The sequence below is a fragment of the Durio zibethinus genome, chromosome 22, assembly GCF_047325235.1.
Source record: "Durio zibethinus cultivar Kanyao isolate XHJ-2024 chromosome 22, ASM4732523v1, whole genome shotgun sequence".
NCBI classification, from domain to species: domain Eukaryota; kingdom Viridiplantae; phylum Streptophyta; class Magnoliopsida; order Malvales; family Malvaceae; genus Durio; species Durio zibethinus.
Window position 1 is genome coordinate 4,945,012 of NC_143183.1, and position 11,798 is coordinate 4,956,809.

Genomic DNA, 11,798 nt, shown 5'->3' on the forward strand with positions numbered 1-11,798 from the left:
AATCAAGGAAAATCAAGACAATTAAATCCAAAAATTAAATCAGCATTAAACTAGTTTAAAAAAATTAAAAAAAAATGAAAAGTTCAAAAAAACCAAATCAAAGTATAATGGGATCTACAATTTTCTCAATTCATTGCTTTTCCTAAAATCTTCAACAAAGAACCCTATATATGTTAGGCAAAAAACCTCATATCAATTAATCATCAAAACCAATGAAAATCTAATCAAACAATTAATCAATTATATAAGAGATAGTAATTTAACATGATTCAGCCAACTGACTTACGTCCACAGATGAAAAAAAAAAGCTACTAATTGTAGAGAATTACAATTATATAAATCATATCAACTTCACTAAATAATCAATACTCATAAGATCTTTTCAATCTACTTTAGTCCTATAGAGTATTCTTAACCTAAATAAATACATAACATGTACACTTATATACCCATACCTATGTAGATCATCTCAGTTTTCTCTAGTCCATTACAACATACACACCCATACCTATGTGAACATTCTCACTCTCCTCTAGTCCACTCACAAACATTCAAACCATTATGCTTATGTGGACTCTTTCAGTCTCTTTTAGTCCACTTAAATATACACATCCATAAGGACGTTAATCTCATGTAGTCCTATGAGGTGTCTATCCTATAAAATCCTATAACTCTCTTACATCTTTTTTATACCTAACCCTATAGAGACTTAACTTATTTATAAGCATACAAACTTGCCTATTAAGAATCTATTTTCTCTTAGAATTCTTCTTCTGCAAGTTTTATTGTTCATCACACAATATCTTACTAATCTCAAACAAATCACTTATGGGATTTAAGTCACTATTTCCAACAATCTTTACCTTAACTCAAATTCCATCAAATCATCAATCTTCATGCTAAACATGCTTGGTTCTACTTGCAATGAAAGTCTCACAATCATTTTCTCTTATGTGTTTTCACGTTTCACGCAAATCAATATTTAAAATACAAACTCGAACTTCTTCCTTGAGTTAAGCTCCTTTGGACTTACTTTTTCCTATAGCACGTACCATGCTATGATATCACTATTAGGCCAAATAGCCCCAATTCAATCACACTAGCAAAAGCGAAATCAAATAATCAATCAATCAATCATACAAGAGACAATAATTTAACATGATTCGGGCTAACCTGTCTATATCTATGGATGAGAAATAAGATCCACTAATTGTAGAGAATTACAAACATACAAATTATATCAACTTCACTCAATAATTAATACTCATAAGACCCTCTCAATCTCTTTTAATCTTATGGAATATTCTCAACCTAAACAAATACATATCCATATACACTCATGCACCCATATCTAGGCAGACCATCTCAGTCTTCTCTAGCCTACTCCAACATATACACCCATATGTATGTGAATACTTTCAGTCTCCTCCAGTTCACTCATAAACATTCATACCACCATGTCTACGTGAGCTCTCTCAGTCTTCCTTAATACACTCAAACATACACACTTGTAAAGATGTTAGTCTCTTGTAGTTTTATAAAGTGTCTGTGCCATAAAATCTTATTACTTTTTTACATTTTTTTTCATACCTAACCCTATAGAGACTTAATTTATTTATAAACATATAAATTTACCTAATAAAAATCCATTTCTTTTTAGAATTCTTTTTTGTAAGTTTTATTATTCATCAAGTATTATCTTATTAAATCTCAAATAAATTACTTATGAGATTTGAATCACTATTCTTAACACAATTCAAACACAAGAGACACGTAAAAGAAAGAGAGTCGAAAAAATGAGTTGGAACTTGCGCTCGAAGTACTTCTTGCAACAAGGCAGTAAGGGGAGCGGTGATGAAACACGAACAAAACAACAGAGAAATAAAGAAGAAAAGCCAAGGGAAAGTGGAAGAGTTTATTGCAGAAAAAACAATTCCAGCTTCCAGTTTCTTGAGCCATGTCTGTTCCTACCAGGTAAATAACACTTTCAAACCTTTGTTCTGCATCCATATTTTTTACTTGGTAAAGTGCAAAAATTGGCTTTAAAGGTGTTGAGCAATCATGACTATTGGTTGGATCGGTGATTGCATTAAAATTACATTACTTTCTGAAACCCAAAGCATGAGTCTTGGAAACATCCAATTAGCCTTTAGTTAGTATGGTGGGTGAGTGCATTAAATTGTGCTACTTTCTCTACATGAAACCCCAAGCATGAATCTGAGAAGCATTCAGTTGTTACCCTTTATATTATTATTATTATTAGTTCTGTTTTACATATGAAATAATTTAAATTACTAAAATTTGAAAATAAATAAAAATTTTCATAATGAAATCACAAGTGATGATTTTCTTAAATCACAAGTGATGATTTTCTTAAATGAAAAAAATTCTTAAGATTTTGTCTAAAGGAGTAGGAGGATTTTCAAGAATTTTTCAATAAAAGAAAATTTATTTATTTTTCAAAAGGTATTAAATAATTAATTGTAATTTTTTTTGTTATATAACATTTAATAATTAATAAATTAATAAGTAAAAATTCTCCAAAAATGAAATTTTCTTGACAATTTTTAAGTGAGGAATTTTTCTTAGATCTTACCAAAAATATTGGGAGGATTTTAGAAAATTTTCAATAAAAATTTTTTTATTTATTTTCTTATAAAATTTAATAATTAATAAATTAATAAGTTAAAATTCTTTGCAGATGAAATTAAGAGAAAATAACAATTAGTGATTTTCTTGACGATTTTTAGGTAATGAATTTTTCTTAAATTTTATAAAAAATGTTTAGAGGATTTTGGAAAATTTTCATTAAAAGAAAATTTTATTTATTTTCTCATAACATTTAATATTAATATTTAATATTGAATAAATTTATTAGTAAGAACCTCTAATAATAGAATTAAGAGAAAATCATAAGTGGTGAATTTCTTGACATTTTTTAGATGAAGGATTGTTTCTAAATTTGATCAAAATTGTTGGGAAGATTTTGAGCAATCTTCAATAAAATAAATTTTATTTATTTTCTCATTAAATTTAATAATTAATAAGTTAGTAAGGAAAAATTTTTCAAGGATGGAATTAATTAAGAGAAACACAAGTGGATTTATTTGAGAATTCCTAGGGAGAAATTTTCCTAAATCTTGTCAAGAGTGTTAAAAAGATTTTTTGAATCTTTTGATAAATGGAATTTTAATTTACTCCCTTAATAAAATACTTAATAAATGATTCAAGAATTTTTTAGGTAAAAATGATAAAGATAATTTAATTAGAACAATATATAAATTAATATAAAATTAATTAATATTAATTTTTGTTAAATGTGAGATACTAAAATTTTTCCTACACATAATTAATTCTCGAATTTAATTTTATCTGTAGATTAGAATATATTATTTTTAGAAGCCCTAAAATAATGTTACGGTAATTTTAAAGATTATAAATTCATTTAAGTGATCAATTATATTTGATTAAAAAAATTTAACATCGATTCTATACTTTTGAATCCAATGATCAAATTCAAATTCTTGAATTTTGATATTATGATAATATCGATATTTAAAACTTACAGAGCCCATTACTTAATTTGCAAAAATTCCTTCTTATATCTCTTCCCCATAAATTATATTTTCATATTTCATAAATACTTAAAGAGGCTACATTCCTCCACGTCTTCAAAGCAAATCACAATACTTTTATAGAAAAATAGCACATTCCTCATTATTTGGTTTTAAATAAAAGAATTTAAGTTAAATTCCTAAGAAATTGGTATTCCATATTCATTTTTAAAGAGGCCACATTCCTTCACGTCTTCAAAACAAATCACAATCCTTTTAGAATTGTTAAGGTTTATAAGGTTAAAAATCTTTCCTCTCTCTCTATATATGGTAGATTTTACTCATATGTGAAGAAACGCATTGAAAATAATGGGTTTGGATGTTGAACTTTTCAATGCGTTTGGATGTTGAACTTTCTGATCAAAGCAAGTCATCAAACCAATAGGAATGTTACTTGACTGTGCTTTGGATGCTCTGCTCAAACCCAATCAAGTTTTATCATGATTTTGTCTGCAGTTTTTCTACAAACCAATAGGAATGTTACTTGACTGTGCTTTGGATGCTCTGCTCAAACCCAATCAAGTTTTATCATGATTTTGTCTGCAGTTTTTCTACAGCTCTTGCCACTACTGCTTCTCGACTGGCTGGTGGGTTTGGATGTTGAACTTTCTGATCAAAGCAAGTCATCAAACCAATAGGAAAGTTACTTGACTGTGCTTTGGATGCTCTGCTCAAACCCAATCAAGTTTTATCATGATTTTGTCTGCAGTTTTTCTACAGCTCTTGCCACTACTGCTTCTCGACTGGCTGGTGGGTTTTGTGAACAGCTTTGTAATTAATGTCAGTTTACATATACCGAGAGAGCTACTAGCTAATTCCTAAGCTCTTAAAGCCGAATTGTACTGTCAGAGGAGACTATGGAATTGTGATGCTTGTTATCGTATGGAAGTTCTTTTCCGATTAAAAAAGTGAAAATCGTAGCATTGAGCATCGTATCAAAGAAGATTACCTCTCACCTAATTTGTTACTTTTTCAGGAAAGACCAACACCTTCCATATAAAATGAACTTATTTAAAAAAAAAAAAAACCTATTCCTCGGCCAAATGGTTACGGAGAAGTAATGAACAATGACCCCAAAGACGATTGAAATATGATCACGGAAGACGATTGTTTTATTGATAAAAATTTCTCTTTACAAAGAGAAACTTTTGATACAAACTAAAAAATAGCACCCCTCGGAGAAGTGAACCGACAAAAATAAAACACCACAATTACAAAGGACATTGAAAACAACATAAATGATTACCACAACTGACATTAAATATTGTCTCAAGATTTCTCTTTAAAATGCCTTCCACAACTCTTTGTTTTGTTATATATATACATTAAGACATAAGGGGAGGAATGCTTTGTTCATGTTTAAAGAAATTGTCTGGATCAATCATTGTTTTCACGAATACTAACTTGTCAAAATTATTCTTAAAATATTTGCGGCCCCAAATACTCGCTTGAGCATAACTTGTCATGTTACCTTTGCTGTTCGTTCCAATGTCATTATCTCTATAATTAATATATGCTTCTCGTGGAGATTTCGCAACGAATGAGCTCATGAAACTGTAAAATTTTCTGATCCACCTCATGTACTTTTGAGATTTTATCTGGTCTTCTTGTTGCCAGCCCACAGTATATGCAATTTTGTACATATTGCCAGCTCTGTGTGGAAATGGAGTTGCAGACTCTGGAATCTCAGCCATTTTTGCCCCATAAGCAATAAAACCCATAACAGCAGATTCTGCATCTTCTTCATAAAATTTTGACCATATCCCTTCGAATGCAGCCTCGGGTATAGGTTTTTTCACATAGTCAGATTTTGTTTTGAAGGCTGGACCATTAAGAGTAGTCTTGTAAGTCCTGTCGAGTAAAATATCCAAGGATTTGTTTTGAACTTGACCAAAATAGAGAATAGATTCAATCCAACTCATTTCAGTGCAATCTTCCTTCACCAGCCCGAGCTCGGGAAATCTCTCTTGCATCAATGGAATCAGCTTATGAACTCCACCAAGAAAAAAGGAACTGAAGGAAGCTAGGATTGTTCGTTGGCCATGTTTACTAGAATTCACCCTTCTCATTGTAACAGCAGAGAATATATCACCAGGAAGCTTGGGCGCAACGTATTGCCATCGGTGAACAAGTTTGGTTGCATTTTGTTCCAAGGTCTTGCTGATTCTGAATACCGTCACAGTTGCTGGAACAGAAACTAGCTTTACTTTCCACGCAATAACAATTCCAAAGCTACCTCCTCCACCTCCTCGAATGGCCCAAAAAAGATCTTCTCCCATTGATTTTCTGTCAAGAATTCTTCCATTAATGTCGATAAATTGAGCATCAATTATGTTATCCACAGAAAGACCGTGTTTTCGAAACAATAAACCATAACCTCCTCCGCTGAAGTACCCACCTATTCCCACAGTGTGACAAATACCAGCTGGGAAGGCAAGAGTTCTACTTTTTTGAGCAATTGCATGATAAAATTCACCAAGAATTGCACCAGATTGGACCCATGAAACTTCATTCTTTACATCAATATCGACTGATCGAAAATTAACCAAATCAACAATAACAAATGGAACTTCAGAGACATATGAAAGACCTTCAAAATCATGGCCGCCACTCCGAATTCTAAGTTGTAGGCCATGTTTTTTTGAACAAAAGATTGTTGCTTGAATATGAGAAGTATGCAATGGTGTCACAATGACCAAAGGTTTTGGGGTAGTTGGCGTGGAGAATCTAAGATTTTGAATCAAAGACTCCAAAATTGATGAATAAGTGGAATTGTTTTGCATGTAGATGACTTTAGAGATGGAAGGTATGTCTTTGGAATGAAAAGAAGAAAGGCAATGAAGAAAATTATTGTCATGGGCATTTGCTGAAATAGTCCATGACAATGAAACGAGACCAATCAAAAGAAACAGAGACATTGAAAAGTGAGAAGACTTCATTTTTGAAGCTGATTTAAGGCATGTCTGTGTATTAAGATTTCTCTTATTTATAGAAGAGAGACCAATCCTTGCATACGAATTTGAAGATGTAAATTTTCTAGGTAGGGCCGCTGCTGTTTCTTGAAAATTTTGATCAACTCGGACTTTGCGTTAAGACCATAAGCAAAGCTCCAAAATCGAACGCACTGAAATTCAATCCATGCATTTCTTTATTGTTACTTTTCGTTTAACAATATAATTAAATTAATATAAATTTTTTATTAAAAATTTTTCAATCATAATTATAATAAATTTTATTATTATTTTTAATTTTATCATAATTAATCTTATTATTCATTCAAATAAAACTTTAAAATATAATAAGGTTAAACTCATGAGATCCGTCACCAAACAGTCCAAAGGTAAAAACCCCACTTGTTCATATATATTATTATAATTTTAGAGAGATATCCTAAATCTTATATTAAAATTAATTTTAAAATATAAATATTATACAAAATTAATTCTGATATATAAGTATTTATACAATATCTTCAACTTATAAGACAATATTTGTAATAAAATCGTGAAGTTCAATAAAATTAATAGACCTTGACGCAAACCAAAACTCAATACTGATCGGAAAAGATAGGCCCGTGCACACTCACAATTGACCACGCTTGTCAGCTACATCAGCTGTGTACGAGATATAAGGGCATGAGTTTAAGGCACAAAATTGTATATCATATTATTCCTACTAATTCTCTTTCTTATCATCTTTCTCTTCCATTAACAAAATTTAAATTTTATTTTAAGTGAATTTAATCTAATTTTATATTAAATTTATTCGATTATAAGTTTATTTATTTTTTATTAATTAATTAATTTGATTAATTCATTAATTTTTATATAATAATTATAATTTTTCTTATACTAATATTATATATAATTAAAATAAGTAAATGCATCCATGAGATTTTCAATGTATCATTGAAATCCATCAAGTAATATTTAATTTAATACATACCCAAAAATACATATATAAGATCTAGCTAGCCCTTGCATAGAGTCTAGATCCACCAAATTTCATCCATCTATTTCAATTATTGGTTAATTGTTTTAAAAAAAAAAAACAATTACACTAAACCAGAGTAATAGTGACAATAAATATAATAATAAACAAATATGAATTCCATCTTAAATATTCCATAAAATATTTCTCTTGTGCTATTGAATTGTTTTTATGGGAATAAGATAGATAAGAAAACAAGGGGAAGGAAAACATGTTTTAAAAGAAATTAATGTGATAATAATGATGACAATGCTAAATAAATTTTGTGATTCACCTTAAGATTTTATTTTGACTTTCAGACAAAACGTGTTCCACGAGTTCACCTATCTAATATTTATTTATTATTATTTGCATTCCGTTTTTTTAATATAATATTTTACTTATCACTTTATCATGAAAAAGGTATGGGAACAATTTGTCCCAAGTGGGTCCAAATTTTAGCCCAAAAAAAGTAGCGGTGTGCATGATTAATCTTGCTGTTAGCATATTAAACATGATGAAATTTGCTGAAAAGATAGAGATAACGATGAATTTATTTTTTATAAACCTTTTGCAATGTGATGTTTTTTTAATAATATAATTAAGATTTTTTTTATAAATGAGTAGGGGAATTTTATTTTTTACATATTCTCTCCTCCTAACAATTTAAAAGCACATTTTTCGCATCAATTCCCTAAATTTAGGATTTTTATTCATACGATTTTTTTTTTGGGCCAACGAGCAGGCCAGCTCAGTTACAGTTTGAAGGCTTAGGCCTTTGTTATCCTAAAATATCATCTCTATAAATTTCATGATACCGATAGGAGGATTACCTAACTCTTCATAAGCCTCTTTTCCTCTGAAGGCCCAAATAGCTAAAAAATCCATACCAAAGAGGAGTTGCTTATATTGATAAATCACATGAAACAAAAGATTTATTTATTTATTTATTTTGTAATTAGAATACTTATAATTGCAATCATAATATCAAACATGCCTTAATGTTTTTTGGTCACTTAAAAATGAAGAGATTTATTGTTAATAAAAGGTGAAGATAAAAAAAACTTTATTAATTGAAATATGAGATTTAATTCAAATGATTAATCTATTTTTTTAATAGTTTTTTAAGTCTTGACTTTTTTTGTAAAAAAAAATTATTGTCTAATTTTCTTAAAGAAGAAAGCAAATTCTGGTCAATCAAAGTAATTTAAAGACAATTATGGAACTTATTATGTTACAACTAAATCAAATTTCTTTTCTTTTTCTTATTTAATTAATTATTTTGTTTTTTTTTGGTGGTTTTGATGTTCTGTTGTTTGTATTTTTGGATTCTTATGCGTTGTTTGCTCAGTCGAGCATGTGAGAGATTCTTATCTCTCTTATTGTTCCTTTTATTTTTAATTAATATGAATTGGCTTGAAACAAAAAAAAAAAAAAAAAAAACTAGTTTTGTTTGAACAGAAATGCCACGGCCGGCTCATGCCCGGGGATCCGGGAGTCTCAATCACAGTTGATGGTCAATTAATTGAACCGCTGCAGTCAGCGGACTCTCTTTGAACAATTAGGACAAGAAGAAATCAAAATACTTGACCAGAATCAGAAAGCAAATTGAGAGAGGGGCAATCAATTGGCAGAGGGAATTGATTATTTATTAATTCAAATTAAAAAGAAAATATAACATATGGAGTCATTGTATAATCTCCTTAAATATAAAAAGAAAATAGTAAATAGTATTTATTGCTCATCAATCATCATAATATTGAATGACATATGGAGTCAAATGCTGAAAGTATACGCTAGACAATAGCTGCTAATTAATAACATAAAGCGAAGCCGATTACACATCAAATTTATTAGGTTGCACATTCAACTCAAACTATTATCTCTCTTGTTTAGTTAAGAAAATCGAGGAGGAATACTTTGTTCATGCCTGAAGAAATTCTCAGGATCAATCTTCGTCTTCACATATACCAACCTGTCAAAGTTCTTCTTGAAATATTTACGACCCCAAACACTTGCTTGCACATAACTTGTTCTGCCTTCGTTATTCATTCCGATGTCAAGATCTCTGTAATTAACATACGCCTCTCGTGGAGATTTCGACACAAAAGAGCTCATGTAACTGTAAAGTTTCCGAATCCAGCTTATATACCTTTGAGAATTCATGTTCTCCTCTTCTTGCCACCCTATGTTGTAATTTAGTTTGTACAAGTTGCCGATTCTATGCGGGAAAGGAGTTGCAGTCTCTGAGATTCGATCCATTTTTCCCCCATAAGAAATAATGTTTAAAGTAGCGGATGTTGCTTCTTCCTCCAAAAGTTGGGACCATATCCCCTGCAATGCAATTTCAGGAATTGGTTTCTTCACGTAATCAGATTTTGCTTTGAAGGAAGGGCTAAGAAGAGGACTTCGGTAACTCCTGTCAAGTAAAATATCCAAGGTTTGATTTGGAAGTTGGCCCAAGAAGACAATGGATTCAATCCAACTCATTTCAATGCAATCTTCTTCAACTAGTCCGAGTTCAGGGAATCTCTTTTGCATCAATGGAATAAGCTCATTTGTACGACCAAGAAACAAGGAAATAAAGGTAGCTACAACTGTCCTATTCCCATCTTGAGTAGAATTCATCGTTGAAATCAAAACGGCAGAGTATATATCGTCTGGAAGATTGTGTGCAACGTATTGCCAACGATGAAAAAGTTGGGTTGCATTTTGTTCCAAGGTCCTGCTTACTGAGAATACAGTCACAGTTGCTGGGACAGGAACCAACTTTAGTTTCCATGAAAGAACAATTCCGAAGCTTCCACCTCCACCTCCTCGAATGGCCCAAAACAGATCTTCCCCCATTGATTTTCTGTTGAGAACTCGCCCTTTAGCGTCAACAAATTGTGCATCAATTACATTATCTGCTGCAAGACCGTATTTTCGAAACAATAAGCCGTAACCTCCTCCGCTAATGTATCCCCCAATTCCCACAGTGTGGCAAAGAGCACCTGGAAAGGCAAGAGTTCTGCTCTTTTCAGCAATTCTGTAGTATAATTCTCCGGTAATAGCACCTGATTGAACCCATGCAACTTGGTTTTCTACATCAACATCGACTGATCGAAAATTAACCAAATCAACGATGACAAATGGAACTTCAGAGACATAGGAAAGACCTTCAAAATCATGACCACCACTTCGAGTTCTAATTTGAAGCCCATGTTTTCTTGAACAATGAATTGTTGCTTGAACATGGGAAACATTCAATGGTGTTACGATAACCAAAGGTCTGGGGGTAGTTGGCGTAGAGAATCTAAGATTATGAATCGAAGACTCCAAAATAGATGAATATGATGAATTTCTTTCTGTGTAAATAACTTGAGAAATGGAAGATGAGTCCTCAGGATGAAATGAAGAAAGGCAATGAAGAAAATCTTCGTGGGTATCAGCTGAAGTTGCCCATGACAACGAGAAGAGAACAATAAAAAGAACTGGCAATATTGAGTAGTGAAGAGACTTCATTTTGAAACTGATTTTGAGCCTGATGATTTTGTGAAGAGTTCATCAAGAGTTCTCCTTATTTATAGAGTTATGGGCAATGCTTTGAGTCGCCATGTGAACAAAATTGAAGTTTCTCAGCCCGCGCGGTATAAGTTGATTCTAGAAAGTAACTGTTACTGGTCAATATATGTAGCATGTTGGTCTGCCTCATTCATTACCATACGTAATTAATTGCGTTTGAATCGCCCAAAATTTGTCTAAGAACATCTCCATTCTCTAATCGGTAATGTATCTATTTCATATAAAATATAAAAATTATTATATTACGAGCCATGTTAAACACATATTATTGTTGTCAAATAAATATTATTTTTGTCACAATTTTAAATCATATTATTTTTTAAAATCGACAGATCTAACAATTTGATTTTAAAAACTTTAGTTGCTCGTGACCGGTGCTGTCTTCGACTACTAGAGATCCAATGAACCAGTTTCCAAAATTGAACAAAATTTAATGACAGCATTGTCAATTACAATATCAGAGGATGAACAAAATTATTTTGTCATTTTGTCTCTTGCTTTCAAAGAAGGCGACTCTTTTATTCTATGCAGTATAATTGAAAAACTATATATAAATGGAAAATTATAAATCTTTGAATGATCATAGGGCAAGTGTCACGTACGTACCAATCTTTATTTATTTATTATTTCTCTTGCATACGTATGCTAAAT

The 11,798-nt window shown here is 31.0% G+C and overlaps 2 pseudogenes across 2 annotated transcripts; both read right to left on the minus strand.

Annotated features, from left to right (window-relative positions):
* Positions 1–4,706: 4,706 nt before the first annotated feature.
* On the minus strand, positions 4,707–6,585 carry LOC111307267 (berberine bridge enzyme-like 8 pseudogene; annotated as a pseudogene). Its single transcript, XR_016332122.1, has one exon. The product of XR_016332122.1 is annotated as a berberine bridge enzyme-like 8 pseudogene (transcript).
* Positions 6,586–9,293: 2,708 nt separating this feature from the next.
* Positions 9,294–11,125, minus strand: LOC111307819 (tetrahydroberberine oxidase pseudogene; annotated as a pseudogene). The gene has a single exon (XR_016332027.1). The product of XR_016332027.1 is annotated as a tetrahydroberberine oxidase pseudogene (transcript).
* Positions 11,126–11,798: the final 673 nt, after the last annotated feature.